The following is a 17189-nucleotide window of genomic DNA, read 5'->3' as shown; positions in this document are numbered from 1 at the left end:
GAAATAGATATAAAGTTATAAACACGAGTACATTGCATGGAATGAGAGAAGGAACTCCAATAGGTACCTTGGATCATGGCTTAGTCATAGTAAACTACACAAACTATTTATTTAAAAATTCTGGCTTATAAGTATCAACACTTTTCAACCTACCAAAACACTCTTCAACTACGCCATGACCCAGTATACCTAGAGTCATGGCTTAGTCACATTAGACTATACAAACTATTTATGTAAAAAGATTTGGCTTGCAAGTATCATCACTTTCCACCTACCTAGACATAGTTCAAAGGAATCTTACACAAATTCATTTAAACATCATGATAACAATGTTATGGCCCTCCACCAACTTGAAGAGTGACAATGGTGGGGTTCGAAATTCTCATGTAATTAAATTAAAAAGAAAAATACCAGAATTACCAGGGTAAATAAATCTCCAACACGTTCTGACATAGCTTTGCCCCGAACAATTATATGGCTACAGGGCTCCTCCTTCCCTCGAACTGATGGTGTGAAAGGATATACTGATATCCCACCAGCTTTTCTTCCAATTAATTGGTTCAGTTGTACAAAATCCAAATCTTTAGTACCCATCTCCAGCAATGACTAGCTGTTGACACAACATATCATATCAATTTAATGTTAGATTTGATGATGAGAGTTACCATTAAACTACTAAAGCCAACAGAAAACAAAACCAATTATCTTCAGTATATCACATGAGGTTCCATTTCTTGAAAACTAAATCTCCATTACAAGACTGGTAACAACCTTAAGTTTCTACAATTATACTCCAAGAGAGGGGGTAAGGTTACAAAATTAGGCATGTCCATAACAATGGCATTCTAAGCACAAAAAAAACAAATTAATATCCCTGGGTTTCTTTCTTCAAATATTACAGCATAAAGATTTCAAAGCTGTTGTGGTTTTTTCTCAAGTATGTACACTTTCTTCATACTAAAACAAATGGACATTGGTAGCCTTCAGACATTATGCTTTATTCAGCCATTGATGGATGTTTGTGTATACTCACGCTATAGACTAATAACAAAAAGATGTGGGATTAACACATTTTGCTCCGTTCAACATTCATAGAGGGTGCAGAATAGCTTTCAACTTTTTAAATTCAAGAGAGAAACAATAAAAAATGCAGTCTCGAATAAGTTTAAGCCGAGCCTCAATCTAAACAGCTTGGATCGCTCTGCTTGACTTACTGCCCTGTTGTAGTTGACTTTGGAGGTAATATGCATGGGCACTTCAGACTTATGTACGGTATTTATTGATGGGATGGTGGTTTAGCACATATTCAATAACCAAGAAAGTACTAAAAGTTCAATTTGCGATAAATTAACATTGTAAAATAAAAACAAAAATCCAACATTATCATAATTGCACCAAATAATAAGCAATAACCGAACAAAATTGACAATCATGGTTTTTTTACCAACCGATAAAATATTAAATTTGCTAGCACAGCTTCATCTTTAAGATGTACCTACTATACTTCTTCCAAAACTACACATTCACATACAACACTATCAATAAATTTTAAAATTCAAACTGAACCAATGAGAGAGGATGAGAGATATACCTGTTCAGTGTTCAGTGACAGACCACTTTGAATTGAAAAACTGGCTGTAAATGCCGTGCAACATTCGCTTCTCAGCTTCTGAAACTGATGATTTAGGCATTTAGCCTTGGATGCCATGGACTCCAGAAGAGCAACCGTGATAATAGGCATCTTTCCAGTTCCACTGCCATCTTCCCTATCCAAGAGCAAATGAACTACTTCAAGTTGTGTGCCAGAAAGAAGTGCTTGAACGTCCGCTCCACTAAAGCCTTTAGTCCTGTGAGATATAGCTTTCCAAGTTAACATTACTGGCCATTGGTAACTGCATGGAAACAGTCCAATTAGTAATTATGAAACATATGAATAATTGCAAATATTTTTCTTACTAATGATATATCATCTAGCAAGCACTGCAAAGATTAATAAAGAAAATACACCTGGTATCTTGCAGATTACTGATCAAGAGTTACAGACTTAGATTTCCAATCAATCACTCACTAAGACGTCTTGCTTTTCTAAAGAAAATAAAACAAATAATGACCTGAAACTCGCAATGCTAGCAATTGAAGACAAAGGCTAGATGTAATTATAGTTCACGTAGAGATGTCAAGTTAAAAAATCATTTCCACGTCGTGATTATTGTCAGTGACCCTCTTACCTATTGCAAAGGGCCGTCATAATTATCTGGACAATAAAACTACTCAGCACGATCTCAACCATGGTTTTTCCCTTTCATTTACTACATTTTACTTGTTCTTAGAATGGGAAGAAGCAACAGAGAAAGAAACAAACAAAATGAAGTTCATTGATCTTCAAAGGGAGAATTAGAATGACCTTTGCATTGTTCCATATTTTCAATTCATAATTTAATAATAAAACAACACAATAAACGAAGATAAAATGAAATATGAGCCAAGGTACAGTCACATTCTGAAGATGGGCATGATGTAGTTTCAAGAGGACTTAGTTCAATTTTAAGTTAATACTTAATGCAGGGCAATCTCTTCTTCAGGCACTGCACCAGCATGACTGATAGTGATAGTGATTGAAATGCCATCCTATATATTACAATATTCAACATCACAAATATATATAAGCTTTTAAAATAGCACTTCTTATTCTTGTATACACACTAAAAGAACATATTTACGGCAAGGCATCTAAGTATGGGGCCACAGCAATCCCCTTACTGGACCAATTCCCTCGCCCCCTCCCGGCGAGCATATTACAACCCTATTAACACATAAGAACCGAGCAAACCCAGCAACACGTCATATAATAGAATGAGTGAAGGGTATGAGGTGCTAAGTTTTAAGCGATTGAGGAGCTCAGGAAAATAGAGTGGAAGAGCCAACGACTAACCTAAAATTTTAAAAAAATGGACTAATTGTTCAAGAAATCTGAAATTTATTTGCCTCGACACCCTCAACCCCCACTATTGTGTATTTATAAGGTTCCAGGTGTTGCCACGGAACAACAACATCCACCAATTGCAAGATATTAATTCAAACATATGTCAACATGGAACAAGACAAATGTCAAAACCTGTAGAGTTCTTAAACTATTTGATTGACAACAAAGTTCGTTTCCTCAAAAGAAGAAAGACTTTAGAACATATGTCGGTTTCTATCAACTTATGCTTTGTTTAATTCATTCATACAAAGAGAAAACCTGCATTGGTAATAGCTTTAGTAGAAATGCAGATACATAACAACAATCTACCTTTGGTAACCACTTCCAACTCCAGCTCTTAAGATCATTCCAGAAACAAGAAGTCTAGCAAGTGGATCAAGGAATCTAACCCCCACTGGCCTCAGTCGAAGTGTCCAATGTAGAAAGGGAAAAGGAGCAAAAAAGTGGAGACGTTGCAGTCTTGCCGAAGACCGGCGGAGAAAGCCGGGGGATGGTCGGAAAAGAGTCGTGGGGGTGAGGGGACTCCAATGTCGGCGCTGGTCGCCGGCAACGGTGACGGACGGAGAGAAATTGAGCAGATTGGTTGAAAAAGGGGGTTAGTGTTGCAGTCTAAAGACGCGCGTGCGGGCGCGTGGGTGGTGGGAAAATGATGGAGTTGGGCGACGACGGGCCGCCGAAACAGAAGTGGGTCTCCGGCAGTGGTCGCTTGCCAAAGTGCTTGGAAGTGAAAGATCAATTTTGTTGATGATGGAAGAGAGAGAGGGGAAAAACCCCTTTACTAGAGAGAAGAAATGTACACTTCCCACAAACCCAATTGCGGAGAATCAATAACACAAAGGAAAATATTATTTCTTTTTTATCTCTTTATTTCTTGTTTTAAATCTATAATTTTCTGTTCCTTTCTTTCAAATTTTTTAATTCAATTTTTAGTAACAATTGCACAATTTCAACTATATATAGCTTTTTGCGTGAAATTATTTTACATTAACATCATATTTTCAGTGAGAATATGTACATCATATTTTCAGTAAGAATACGTAAAAAAAAATACTTTTTTACTTTAATTATTATTTTAGAATTTTAAAATTAAAAATTAAAAATAAAAGTATAAACAAACATGCATAAGAATAAGATTGTCCAAACTCGTCTTCTCTCAGAGTGAGCATGCCACCCACAAAAGGAGTTATCTGTGTAAATATACATAAATACAATATATATTAAATTATTTAAAATCTATAACGTTCTTTTTTTTAACAATTGAAGATCAATGGTTATTAAAACAAGAGTATAATAGGCAACTCATTAAAAGTTATTGAACAGCCTGCTTAATTATTTCAAAGTTTCAGATCTAGATCTATTAACATGTTGCATATTTCAGAGACCAAATACAATAGAAAGGTTTTGGGGGTAGCTGATCATATCTTCACAGTAAATTACCAAATAAAACAATATTTGAGCTGGAGCTCATCACTTTCAATCTTACCCAAACTGACTAAAAAAAAGGAATATCACCAATAACGTCTATTGGAAGATTCGTTACAACAAAATATGACATCTTTTTCTGAATATTAAATTACTAAAAGATCCATTGAATTCTAAAAACCATCATATCTGTCAATTGTGTTTCACATATACTTCGTGTGCAAATTAGTTTTAAAAAAAAAATATGCTTTTCAATATTTAATTCATGTATCACATACATTTGGCATGTAAATTATTTCAGAACAATTCATGCTTTTCAAAAATTCATTTACACTCCATGTTTCCTGATAATCTGCAGTGTCACAACATTACCCACTAAATGTATTAAAACTCATGCACTATGCCTGATCAACCCACAAATTCAGAGCATATGATCTATTATCCTGGCGGTTCTATTACCTAGATCCAAACTAGACCCCACTATTAGCTGACCTTATCCTGCCCATCCTATGCGAGAGTATGGAAGAACTCCTTAATAAGCCTGCATCTACAGTGCAAAGCAGATCAAATATACATGTGAAACGAAGATACAGAAATCTTCTCAGCAGCTTTAATTTTCTTAAGCCTATTAATTTATTCACTTAGTATTCTCGCATGCTAATAAAAAAACTCAACGAAACAATCACAATACCTCAAGAAAAGCTTTTAACAAGGACTTGTAAACTACTAATCCTTTTAGAGCTTTTCATTTTGGTGTGCATATTGTTTTTCCTTGTCCTTTTGAAGGAAACATGGAAGATCCCACAGCAAAGGGATTATGACCACAAAGAGATTATAAACACAAATATATTTCTGGAGAAATTAAACAAAATAGAACTCAGACCACCTTGAGCAACTTATCATATGAATTCAGAACATAATTTCTTTTGCTAATTATGCACCATTTCTGTCCCACAAGGTTGGTCTGGCATTTTATGTTAGTTCATTGCAAATGTTCTATACTTGGATATAAAGCCATTTATCATTTAATCTAAAGGCACCATCTGAATTTTCCGAACCACTATGCAGAAAAGGCAGTATGTGTTCACACAAATCATGGTACAGACCTCAATTTGAAGAACCCGGCCAATTGCTGCTTCTGACTCATTCCAGTTCATCTGTGAACAAAGCCCATTTCTTCCCCCAGCTCGCCAATCAAGAAGGCCAAGAAGAACTTCCACAAGACCAACCCTACAACAATTATATGCCATGTTACTATTGCATGACACAGAGAACATGCAACAGTAGTTTTATCAGGATGCATATCCCAATAATATTCTAAAAACAGACTCAATCACCCACCCATATCTTAGCCCAGGTGACAGATAATTGCACGTTGTGGGCCGAAAATTACTTTGTATCTAATAAATACTAATTGCATGATTTGCATTACTTATGCACCCATCTTAGAAAATTTATCATGAAAACACAGATGAATTTATGCGCATTGTTGTTTCATTAACCACGTCTGCACATTTCACATGCACAACATTCTACAACTTAGGTCTAAAGAGATATTGATGCTCACTTGAGACCCTGTGCAACAAGTGCATCTCTTGCTCGATTCCCTGCAACTACAACACGCTTTAAGGTTTCAAGAGCTAGGATGCTTCCACCATGCCAACCAATCGCGTTCGCCAGAAGTGGAACTACCTGAAGAAAAAGCTCATCAGAACAATACCAAACTTAGCAACAGATGTTTAATCAGATAAACACATCTTTTGTATGATATTTTCTTGGAGGGGAAAAAAGGGGGGCTGCTTAAAACCACAGCATATCTGGGGTGTCCCAATACTAGTGGCTGCCATAGCTTCTGCACAGGTGGTGCTACCTGCAAGCTAATGTAGAACACGTAAACAATTAAGGCGAACTCGCTCCGGAGGAGTTTGTGAATTTTGTTGCGACAAACCATCCTCAGATACATAGGTTTCTGAAGCTATTGTTTCTCTGCTTGCTCCATGGGCTACTGCAGACACAAGTTTGGGCACATAACCAAGATATCCAACATGATCTGCAAGAGCGGGGTACATCCTGAGTAAAGAGACCAGGGCAGCAGAAAGAAGTAGAGGAAGTTCAGCGTCAACAGCTTGGCCATCATATTGTGAGGCGGCAACGGATGTAAGGTACTGATCCAGCAGCCCTTCAAGAAATCTCTTGGGATTTCTAAGTGGAAATTTGGGATCTTTCAGGAATATCCTAACATAGATCCCTCCAACCTAGACAGCAATACATGATGTAAGTCATTAAACAGCATTAGCGTTCTTTAGAACATCCATGTAATCAATCAAAAACAAAAGAGTACATCTGCAGCACACAGCAGTTATACCTGAGGTTCATTTCCCATCTCCTGTTGGCCAGAGGCCTGCTCAGGTACATCCGAATCAACAACACGTCCTTTCACCTGTTCACGGTACAGATCTGAAGCCATAGTTGCTATTTGTGCAGACAACGATGCAGCCATTGCTGGAGTCCAGACTAGTTCAGGAGTTTTGTTGTTTGTTCAAGAGCAATCACAACTGCTTCACCAGGACCATCCCTGATTACCGAGACAAGAAAATCAGGCAGAAATCTTGCCAGACTTATCGCCACTCTAGGCCCATGCATAGTCTGGCCAACAAGCTTCCCTAATAGCGAAGCTGCTGCGGCTCTTTGCTGCAACGGAATCTCTTCTACACAAAATTTCCATTTTAGAGCGCAAGATAGAATTCTTAAGAAACCGCTATCTATGAGATCAGCATACCTTGTATTGGCAAGAGAACTTCAAGAATGAAAACCACCCGTCCATGCTTTGCAGCTGCCCAAGCTAGCTCCAGCGTGCTCTCCAAGGCATAGAGAACATGCAAAGCTCCTTCACGGCAGCTGGGAGATGAGTGAAGCAACTGTAATAAAACAAGCAGACCAGAGCTATCTGCAACCATTGCTTCCACACAAGGTGCATATGTAGTCAACTGTGACAAAACAAGTAGACATAGCTGAGGGATGTTGCTTGATGAAGAAACAGGAAGAGAAAAGCATTCAAAGAGGGGAATAGCTTCTCCTTTGTGGAGACCACTGAAGCTAAATTCAGATTCTTTGTCAACAAGTGCTGAAATTACAGAAATTACAGAAAAATAGGTGTCAAGGGTGACTAAAAAAGTGTCAGACGAAAAACCACCAGACTTCTACCTGAAGGGATAGCAGACCGTATTGAAGATTTTTAACTAGTTCCAAATCCTCCCTCTCCAAGCTTTTCCCATCAAGTGATGCTGAAGAATCATCAGATGCTGCTCGGCAGATCCATCAGTGGTTACATCACTATTAACATGAGTATCCATGCTTGCAGCGGGTGCATTATGGACTAGATGTGATATAAAATCAACAAGGGCAAGACAGAAGTCCTCAGGCTTAGTAATTTCAAAATCTGGTTGATCATTATAGACTCTCAAGTATACGTTGCCAATATAGAGCTCCTTAGATAATGCTTCATAAACAAAGGAATGCGAATCTTTAAGGTCATATGAACCATGATGACTAAGGCTTGCACGCTGCTCTTCCACAAATTTCAAAAGTTCTACTCAGGTGGAGGAATTCCAGATTATCTGTAAATGAAAGATCAAGTGAAACTATGTCATGATATCTGAGAGTCCCACAAGGTCATCAACTATGGCATAGAGCATCTACAAATGGCCGTCACTTGGAACTACAGTATATGTGTTTAAAACATTTTCAATCTAGATAGTTATGGAAAGTAACACCCACACCCCAATTATTATCAGAAAGACAACCTATATATAGATTAGAATTATAGCTTGCACATAATAGATACCCTTCTCTTAATCATTATGCAAAAAACAAAACCTTCAGGCTCGTGAAAAGAACTTCTGGTGCAAAAGCTTCTTTTTTTGTTTTTTTGTTTTTTTTATGGGGTGGGAGGAGGAAAATGTACAAATAGGTTTGCATATCAAACATAAGAAATGCATGGAAACTTCACAACTAGTCATAGATAGGAAGGGCATAGATTTTAAGGCCCAACACCAAATTTCTTTGATCAGACAAGATAGATAAGAAGATACTCTATTAGATGCAAACAAATAACCTCTTCCCTTAAAGAACCAATAGTTCACCTGCAAGAGATTCTTTGAATTAAATACTATGTCCAATGCAAAAGACAGTTCAAAGAAAATTAAGTTTTCTAAATTTAAATGCAGAACATCCAGAATACATTCACGCCACCACACCACCCGGATTTGCTAGTAAACAAGTAAATCGGGAAAAGAAAAAAAAATGAAACTTGAATCAGTTATAGAATCTTCATGAGAACTACATACCAAGTAGTTAAAGCCAATTTGAAAACTTTTAATAACACAAACATGTAGAACATATTGCTTTCCGCTCTTTTTTCCCCCAATTATCTACTTCTAATATAACCAACAAAGTACTTACAAAAGAAGAAGAAGCAAATATTGCCTAAATTTCAGAAAAGGTATGTTAAGAAGCCTGCCCCGTTATAGTGCTCTGAGTTTCACAACATTCAAAGAAAATATGCAGATATTGATGCAGGAAGATGAGGCAATGCTCAAGTGGCACCCAATACGTTTTTTCTTTGTCAAAATGCAAAATCTGCAGCATTTACCTCAGGGGACTCCAAGTTTGAGTTTAATGTGAATAGGAGGTCTTTTGCAAATTTATTTTTCAGCATGCTTGCAAGTTTAGGGGTTAGTAAAGCTCTAAGGGCATCAGCTGCAGCCTGATTGTAGGGTGTCGGGATCTCCTCGTCAACCAAACCACTAAGCCTTGACAAGGCATGAGATGCTTTTACAGCATGTATGTTTTTTGCAATTTGAACGCTAGTTCCAACACCATGTGCATCTGTCTTATCTGATTCCTCCGCCGTCGAATCATATTGGAGCAACAATGGTATAAGGTACCTGAACAAACAAAAAGTGACCCTATAAAACCACAAGTTTCTGAAATGGACCTGGATTCAAAAAAAAAAATCCACCTGAGAAAGACCATAACATCACGATAAAGCAGTTTGCAACAGTGGAGTGGTTTTTAAGATATAACAGGCACATAGCAGCTGATGCAGAGGCCTTCAAGTTCACAATGTTCATAAACCATAAACTTCCACAGTGCCACAGAATAAAGAAATTTTGTCTTTCAAAGAATAGTCACCATAAAGTACCTTCAACACAATAGTTCCAAGATTTTTGTTCAATTTTAAAATAAAAGTTGGACTCTCTTCGCAAGCAAATTGACTCGACAAAAGGTACCGAACAAATAAACATTAACTCTATGAACCCTCAAGTTTGTAAATGGACCTCGATTCAAGTAACAGACCACAAGAGAAAACTATAACATCAAGGTACGGCAGTTTTTTGAGAAACATCGGAGTGGTTTTTGTAAGATGTAACAGTCATGTGCCAGCTGATGCAGTGGCTTCAAAATTCAGATTGTTCATAAAGATTAGGTTTTCACACTTCACGTAGAAAAAGTATATTCTGGCATTCAAAGAATAGTCACCACAAAGCATCTTCAACACTTGAGTTCCAACATTTTCTTCAATTTAAAAAAATAAAAATATGACCACCTTCACCAGCAAATAAGTTTTCTATACAAGCTCAGACAGACACAGAGAAAATGCCAGCAACAAAGTCATCCACATGAGCACAAAGAGCATTATAAATAGACCAATATGGGTAATTTCATTATTCAATATCCATATATGAGCTACGAAGAATTATATGGGCAAAAGAGTGAAAAGTAATGAACGAATAGAAACTAAGTCACTAAGCAATATGTCACTTGGAACCAGGTTAAGCGATAAATATAAAAGGACAGTCAAGAAATCCATAACAGAAACAGTAGTGTTCTGCGAACTTCCAGAAACTAGAATCTCATGCTAGAAAACTGATGAAAGAATAATTATAACAATATAATGATCTATCTTACCACAGTACACCAGCCTTCAGAAGGGCATTTTGAATTTCAGAGGAGATAGAAAGGTGAGCAATGTTCTGAAGGGCAGCATCAATAGCAGCAGGAACAAGCTCAAGTGCAGTGCAATGAACAATGTCATCAACTAATCCTGAAAATTCGAGCATCTCAGTTCTCGCACTTTCAAACTGACACAAAACTGGAAAGGTTCGCATTATGTTAGCGACAATAGTAGCGGACGGTTCAGTGGCAGGAGTTGTTGGTTGGACCACACACATGCAACGGGAAAGGAGGGTTGCAAGAAGAGGTATTCCACCATCTCTCACAAGCTCTTCACCATTCAATGATGAAGACTTGCACCTGAAGGTTAAATATGTGGAAATAGCATAAGCAAAAGTACATTTACAAAGTATTATCTAAAGAAGAATGACATGGAAATTAAAGGCAGATGATGAATTTACGTCAACCAAACAAGCTCCAAGGATGCAACTAGAAGATGTGCTTGATCAGAGGAAAGAAAATTGTTATCATCCTTGTCCACTGTAATGCCACTTAAGAGTATAGGATATCCAGCATATTTGAATGGCATCAATACATTCCCATATCGCCTATATAGAATACACTTGCCCTTTAAGAGAAGCAACAACCTCCAACTCTGGGGACCTTGCAATCCTTGCACGGTCACCTAAGGGAGAGGAATAAGAAAGCAGTAGATCACTAAAAAGAAAATATGAAACATGGAACTCAAATATGAAGAAATACAACCAATTAAAGAGGATTGCATTCCGGCCAAAGACATGCCTCATAAAAACCCTCATATGTGGGGTTCAACTTAGGAATTTTGTCCAACTTTGCTGATCATATTCCAAGAAGTTTACTGATTGCAGAATGAAATATTAGATGCAGGCAACAAAACCAAAGGGAAACATATGTAAGTAGTCCAAACCTCATAGGAAAGCCCTATGATTTACATTTTCACTCTTCCGCAAAAGCCACTTAGATTTATATATTTAAAATTATTTCTTGGTCCACACCTTAAATTGAGGTAGTATCATATCTAAGAATTAAATATATATATATAGTCCCGTGTCCTTCCTAGTTCCAAGATATATTTAAAACCAATACCGATATCCATTTATATGTGTAAAAAAGCATTTGGCTCATCTTGACAGCATAAATACCTTTAGAGCACTTTCTACCAGTCAAATAAACAGCTTAATTGTGAAAACGGCGTCTAAACAAGTCGACTAATTCATTTGAAATAAGATCTGGCAGCTTATAAGATCCCTTGTCTATATGTTCTTTCCTTTTTCTCAAGCTTAATCATATACTCTCCGTTTTTTATGAGTAACGACAGATCCTCACACAGGATCAAGGAATTTGGCATACCTGCAAGCACTCGTAAGCATTCTGCACTGCCAGAAACTTCTCCCTCCCTTTAGGATTTTTGTCTGAATGATACTTCATTGCAAGTTTCCTATACTGTCTCTTGAGCTTTTCCTCATCAATATACTCAATCTGCTTTGATATATCAGGTATCTCCTCAACTGACTCAAAACTTGGTTTCTTAGGGGCGTCGTCTCTGGATACTTCATCAATGGAAATCTCTAGTATCTTGCAAGCTTCTTGTTCAGAAAGGTCCATTGGCCTTCGAGTTAACTCTTCTCTCCACATTACTAGCAATGATTGCAAAAACTCAACATGTTCAACAATAGGCCAATTAGGAAATCTAATTTCATCACATAAGTTTCAAAGATAATAACGATGACACCACATTTCATCTTTCAGCTCTGGATATGTCACTGGTGGCATTGGAGCATAGTCATATAAGGAATGACAATGCTATGACAATTTCTGAGGGAAATCACAAAGATGCTGAAGAACCTAATCAAATAAAACTGAGAGTTAAATGCAGCACTTATTTGCATTGAGGATGACTCAAGTACCACCATGATTTAGAATGTAAAAATACTAAATGTTAACAAAAGATGCTTGGGGTGAAAGACAAGTAGCAAACTCCAGTTGCAGATTCAGGGCTACCTGACGGATCAGATTTTCTGCTCGCATCTTGTGTGTCCAAATAATATAAGGAGTGTCAGAATCAGAAACCATTGCTGCGGCAAAAGCAACTGGGCCGCTACGTTCCAGTACATAAAGCAATGACTCAGGTAAGAGGCCGCCAAAACACTTCGTTTCGCCAAAGGTAGAGAAGAGGAAACTGCAGCTTCCTCACCACCATGAAAAGCTTGATAAACATGAGTCACTGAGAAGAGTTGGGCAATTGAAGGAAGATTAGATCCAGGGTAAGCCAGAGCAAAAGAAAATGTGCCTGTACTGTATAGTCGGATTGCTTTTGGGTTCCTAGTAACTATAGCTTTCAGCAGAGCAGCAACAACATCAACAATAGTTGGTTCACCAGAAAGTATTGCCTGCACATAAGAAATAGAGGAAAGAGTTTGGTTCATTAACTGAAGCTCTGAAATTGAGAAACAATGTGCATATTGAGGGAGCCACCATCGAGCCACTGCCTAGTTCAGCTTAAAAACAAAAGAAAAAATAACGAAAACATCTCAAACCTGTGTGGAAGGCAAAGAAAGGAACAAAAGTTACCCCACCTCGAAAGTGAAAGTGTTATAATATAATTACCATGAAAAGGCACAAGAGAATATGAAAAGTTGCATCTTTAAAACACCTGGAGTTTAAGGATACTAGTAAACGTGGATATCCTAAGTGCATATTACAGGGAAACTATATCTTAGTTTAAGGAGGTGCAATAGTTCCAGTGACCCTTCTACAGTTGTTTGCTCAATCAGTCTCCAATGTGCATCTCATGTGACGATAAGCATAAATACCGGACAACTGACTCCCATTTTAAATGGCTTGCAAGGCAACCAGTTTATTGTAGGATAAAGCTCTGATCCTATTTTACTCTACGTGCCACACATCAATCTTTTATGTAACCAAGCTCATAACTAAAGGAATGCTTTAAGGGGCCCAGTGCTTTATGTACGTGAAAGAATGGCCTGCTCATTGAAGCGAGTAAAGATTGATGGAAGGGAAAAACAAAATGAACAGCCCTTCATAATTCTTTTGAACCAACTTGTACCAGATCTACGTACAAGCAAAATTTAGAACTCTTTTAACAGAAGTCGGAAATGCTGTACCCCACCCTCGCATATCCATCAACATAATCCTCGACTTACTATCCCTAAGCGAATACAAATCATAGAACTGCCAGATTGAAAATCTCAAATATTTGAGGACAAAGGTTGATGGAACTTGTTTCAAACCACATATCAACCTTTACATTTTTCAGGCTCTCCAGGTAAATAAACAAAAGATACAATAATAAGCATAACTTTCTGCGTTTTTGGCAATTTTTTATTCTAATAATTGGCAATTTTTTATTCTAATAAGTCTGAGTAGATTTTTCAGTTGGCCAAATTGGGACAAGAGCACACACAACCAATAGAAGGACAGGCACTTAAAAATATTACTTGTGCAATATGTGGAGACAACGTGAGCTTGACAAGATCCTCTTTACTCTGGGGGTTGGTGTAACAATCTCTCCAGCATCATCTATATCTGAATGAGCGGCTACCATACTGTGCAATATGGACAATGCCACATCTCCTACATGAAAAAGAACACGCCCGTTTTAGGAACATTGTAAAACAAGCATACCCAACTATAGGTAGGTGTATCAAGTAAAGACTCCTTCCATGTCATTATTTGTCCTTTTGGCGCAGGAAAAACAGAAATTTCTCTACCACAGATATCCTATTTAAATAACAAAGTAAATAAGAAAGAACCTCGTTCAGTAACTAATTAATAATATATTTAGTCTAAGAAATGTAGATGATCATAAGAGCGAAAAATTCTTCGTTACCACAGTAGAAATTACTTTATTTCATATTCTGTGGCGAAAAACTGCAACAGAATGATCATGATCATAGTCTGTAGTCCAGTAATTAGTCTCTATAGAAACTAGATACTAATTCAACTCCATCAGTTCAGCAGTAGTTTGATATATAAACAACACTTCAGTGCTATTGAAGATCCCCCAAGATCCGCAAAGAGCTAGAGTAGTTCAATACAAGTCAGCAGACATGATGGAAACAGGAAGCACAGAGTTCATGGTGATCCTGATTGGCATCACGGTACCATTCTAGATGATACAGGTATATACAAAAGGATACCAATTCAAGGCCTAAACCCAATGAACTCCAATTCTCAAATTGAACAGCCTGCTTAATTATTTCAAAGTTTCAGATCTAGATCTATTATCAAGTTGCATATTTCAGAGACCAAATGCAATAGAAGGGTTTTGGGGGTAGCTGATCATAAACCAATCTTGACTAGCATAATCATTCATGATACATGTACTCACAGAGCTTCACAACTCAGTAAATTACTAAATGAAACAATAGTTGAGCACGAGCTTATCACTTTCAATCTTACCCAAACTGACTAAAAAAAAGTAATATCACTAATAACGTCTAAATAAGACCAAACTGTATAGAATATCCTAAATGTAGCATCAAACATCCCATCCCACAACAACGGACCAGAGCATTGTCCAAATAGTTAGATGCCAAAATCCCAGAGATTGCAATTGCATGCTCATGTACATAAGTTCAACAATTTACATAGCAACAGGCATATCATAATTCGAGAAAGGAATAGTAAAAGAATATGGGGACAGTATGTCTACTGTTGTAGACGATTTTAGTATATTGCCATTATTGCACTCAAAAAATCAAAACCATCAAGCATCCTCTAAAATGCTCTGATACTTTATGACTTAGAGATATCCACCAAATTACCTTCATTTAGCTCCAACTAACATGCATCATTCTACAGCGCACACAGTAATTAGCATTCCAATTGTGATCAAAAGTCATATATTACATAAATGAAGCAATTATTTGCATATATTTCAATTATAAATAATAATTATTATCTTACCATAAGGTTCTGCACAGGGGCATAACAAGAAAAGGAATGCCGGTAAAATACTAAATTTCCAAGAGACCATTTCTGCGTGATACCAGAAGAGGATCACACATAAGAAAAGAAAACAAACCTAGAACATAACGAGACTGCAAGATCATATGATAACTGGAAGCGAGACACCATTGGAGGACACCTAATAGCTGCACTATGTATTGCAGCTTCTCTTGCAACACTCGACGATTCAATATTAGCCATATCAGCAGCATCTCCACAATAATATCCTAAAACAATAAGATTGAATAAACAGAATAAGCACTTTAATTTCAGATATTGATATTAAATAACTTCTCTAGATAGATCAACATAAATATCGATAGGAATTAAGCCAATACAAGCGACTTACCAGGACTGAACCCCGAGTGATAAGCTCTTGGGAAGTGACAACAAATTCTCGAGCTTTTTGCACCAATAGTCAAGAAAAACATTGATTTAAGAGAGTGACTTACAATGCAACCAAAGATTAAATCACTAAAGATGCAGAGCAACAAAAAGTAACACAGACCTAATTACAAATGATGGTATCTAATTGTATCTGTTGATTTTCAATGGATAAGAAAATCCCTAGCAGAATGCTAAGTCCTCAAAGGTACCTAAGATTTTTACAGTACTTATGTTCCATATATTCTTCTCATGATGTAATCTTTTTTTCATTTAAAACACCTTGCTGTGAGCTCATAACTCAATACCACCCAATATCTATTGTCGCGTATGGACTTGAATTTTACTCCTTCAACACTTCAAGAGCATAAAAAGATAAATGCAGGAGAGCACTAACACACCTAGCCCCTCGAAAGAATAGCTCGCACTACCAATGAACTAATGAATGGGTTCTGCATAAGAGTGTAGGGGACAAATGATAAAGATGATATGATAGCATATAAATAGTCACCTGCACCACGGAACACCAGCACTAAGAAGCACATCCAGGGACATCATCTGGTGTTCTCACCAAGTGTAGCAAATGTAACTGAAAGATATCTGATGAACTTCATTAAAGAGTTTAACAGAAGATGGAACACAAAAAAGGAATCTGATTTTATTATCAATTATTAGTTAACAATGATTCCCAACCTCACATACCTGGATAAACCGCATTCATGGGCCAGTATAGATTAGAAGTGAAAAATTTATAATACTTGTCTATATGCACCATGGTAGACTTCTTTAACTCTTACATGCAAGCACATACATTTTCCTTTTAAGGGGCGGTCATGTAAGATGCACTACTGCTATATACTGAACTTGCACCCTCACCCTGCTGGGATGGCAATCTAAAGGGAATAATTCATTAAAGATTAAAGAAAACTATAATAATATAGAATTTAAATATTGTTACAATAAATACAAGGCCAGAATCTATCTCCTCCTCCTCCCAACCAAAAATAGTAGTCACATAAGAAAAGGCATGCCAAAGTAGAGGATTTTACACACAAAAATTTTCAGCACTCAGAAATGTGACAATTTTTTAATAAATCAATAAAGAAAAGAAAGGACTGCCGCAATGTCATTAAAGTTATTGCCTCCAACAGAATGAAATACTATGTGCACATAATCTCAAAACACAAACGCCGCAATACATTATGCAAATGCTAACTTATCATAACGAGGGTAAGAGGCCAATCACATCACAACACTTCGTTTTGCCAAGTATAGAGGAGGACGATCAAGCTTCCACAAAATCTATGGATTTCAAAGTGTTATCATCCTCGATGCTAGGACAATACCCTTTTATCTCCTCACATCTACCTAGTCGGGACGGATTTCGCTTTTCTTTCTTTTCTTTGGCCACTAATGAATTTTTTTTCTTTTTTCT

At 37.0% G+C, this 17189-nt stretch overlaps 1 pseudogene; it reads right to left on the bottom strand.

Annotated features, from left to right (window-relative positions):
* Positions 1-1652: 1652 nt before the first annotated feature.
* On the bottom strand, positions 1653-14735 carry LOC105179930 (dnaJ homolog subfamily C GRV2-like; annotated as a pseudogene).
* Between the last annotated feature and the right edge of the window lie 2454 nt (positions 14736-17189).

The sequence above is a fragment of the Sesamum indicum genome, linkage group LG8 (assembly GCF_026168435.1).
Source record: "Sesamum indicum cultivar Baizhima isolate 11 linkage group LG8, ASM2616843v1, whole genome shotgun sequence".
NCBI classification, from domain to species: Eukaryota; Viridiplantae; Streptophyta; class Magnoliopsida; order Lamiales; family Pedaliaceae; genus Sesamum; species Sesamum indicum.
This window is presented reverse-complemented; position numbering and strand designations above follow the sequence as displayed.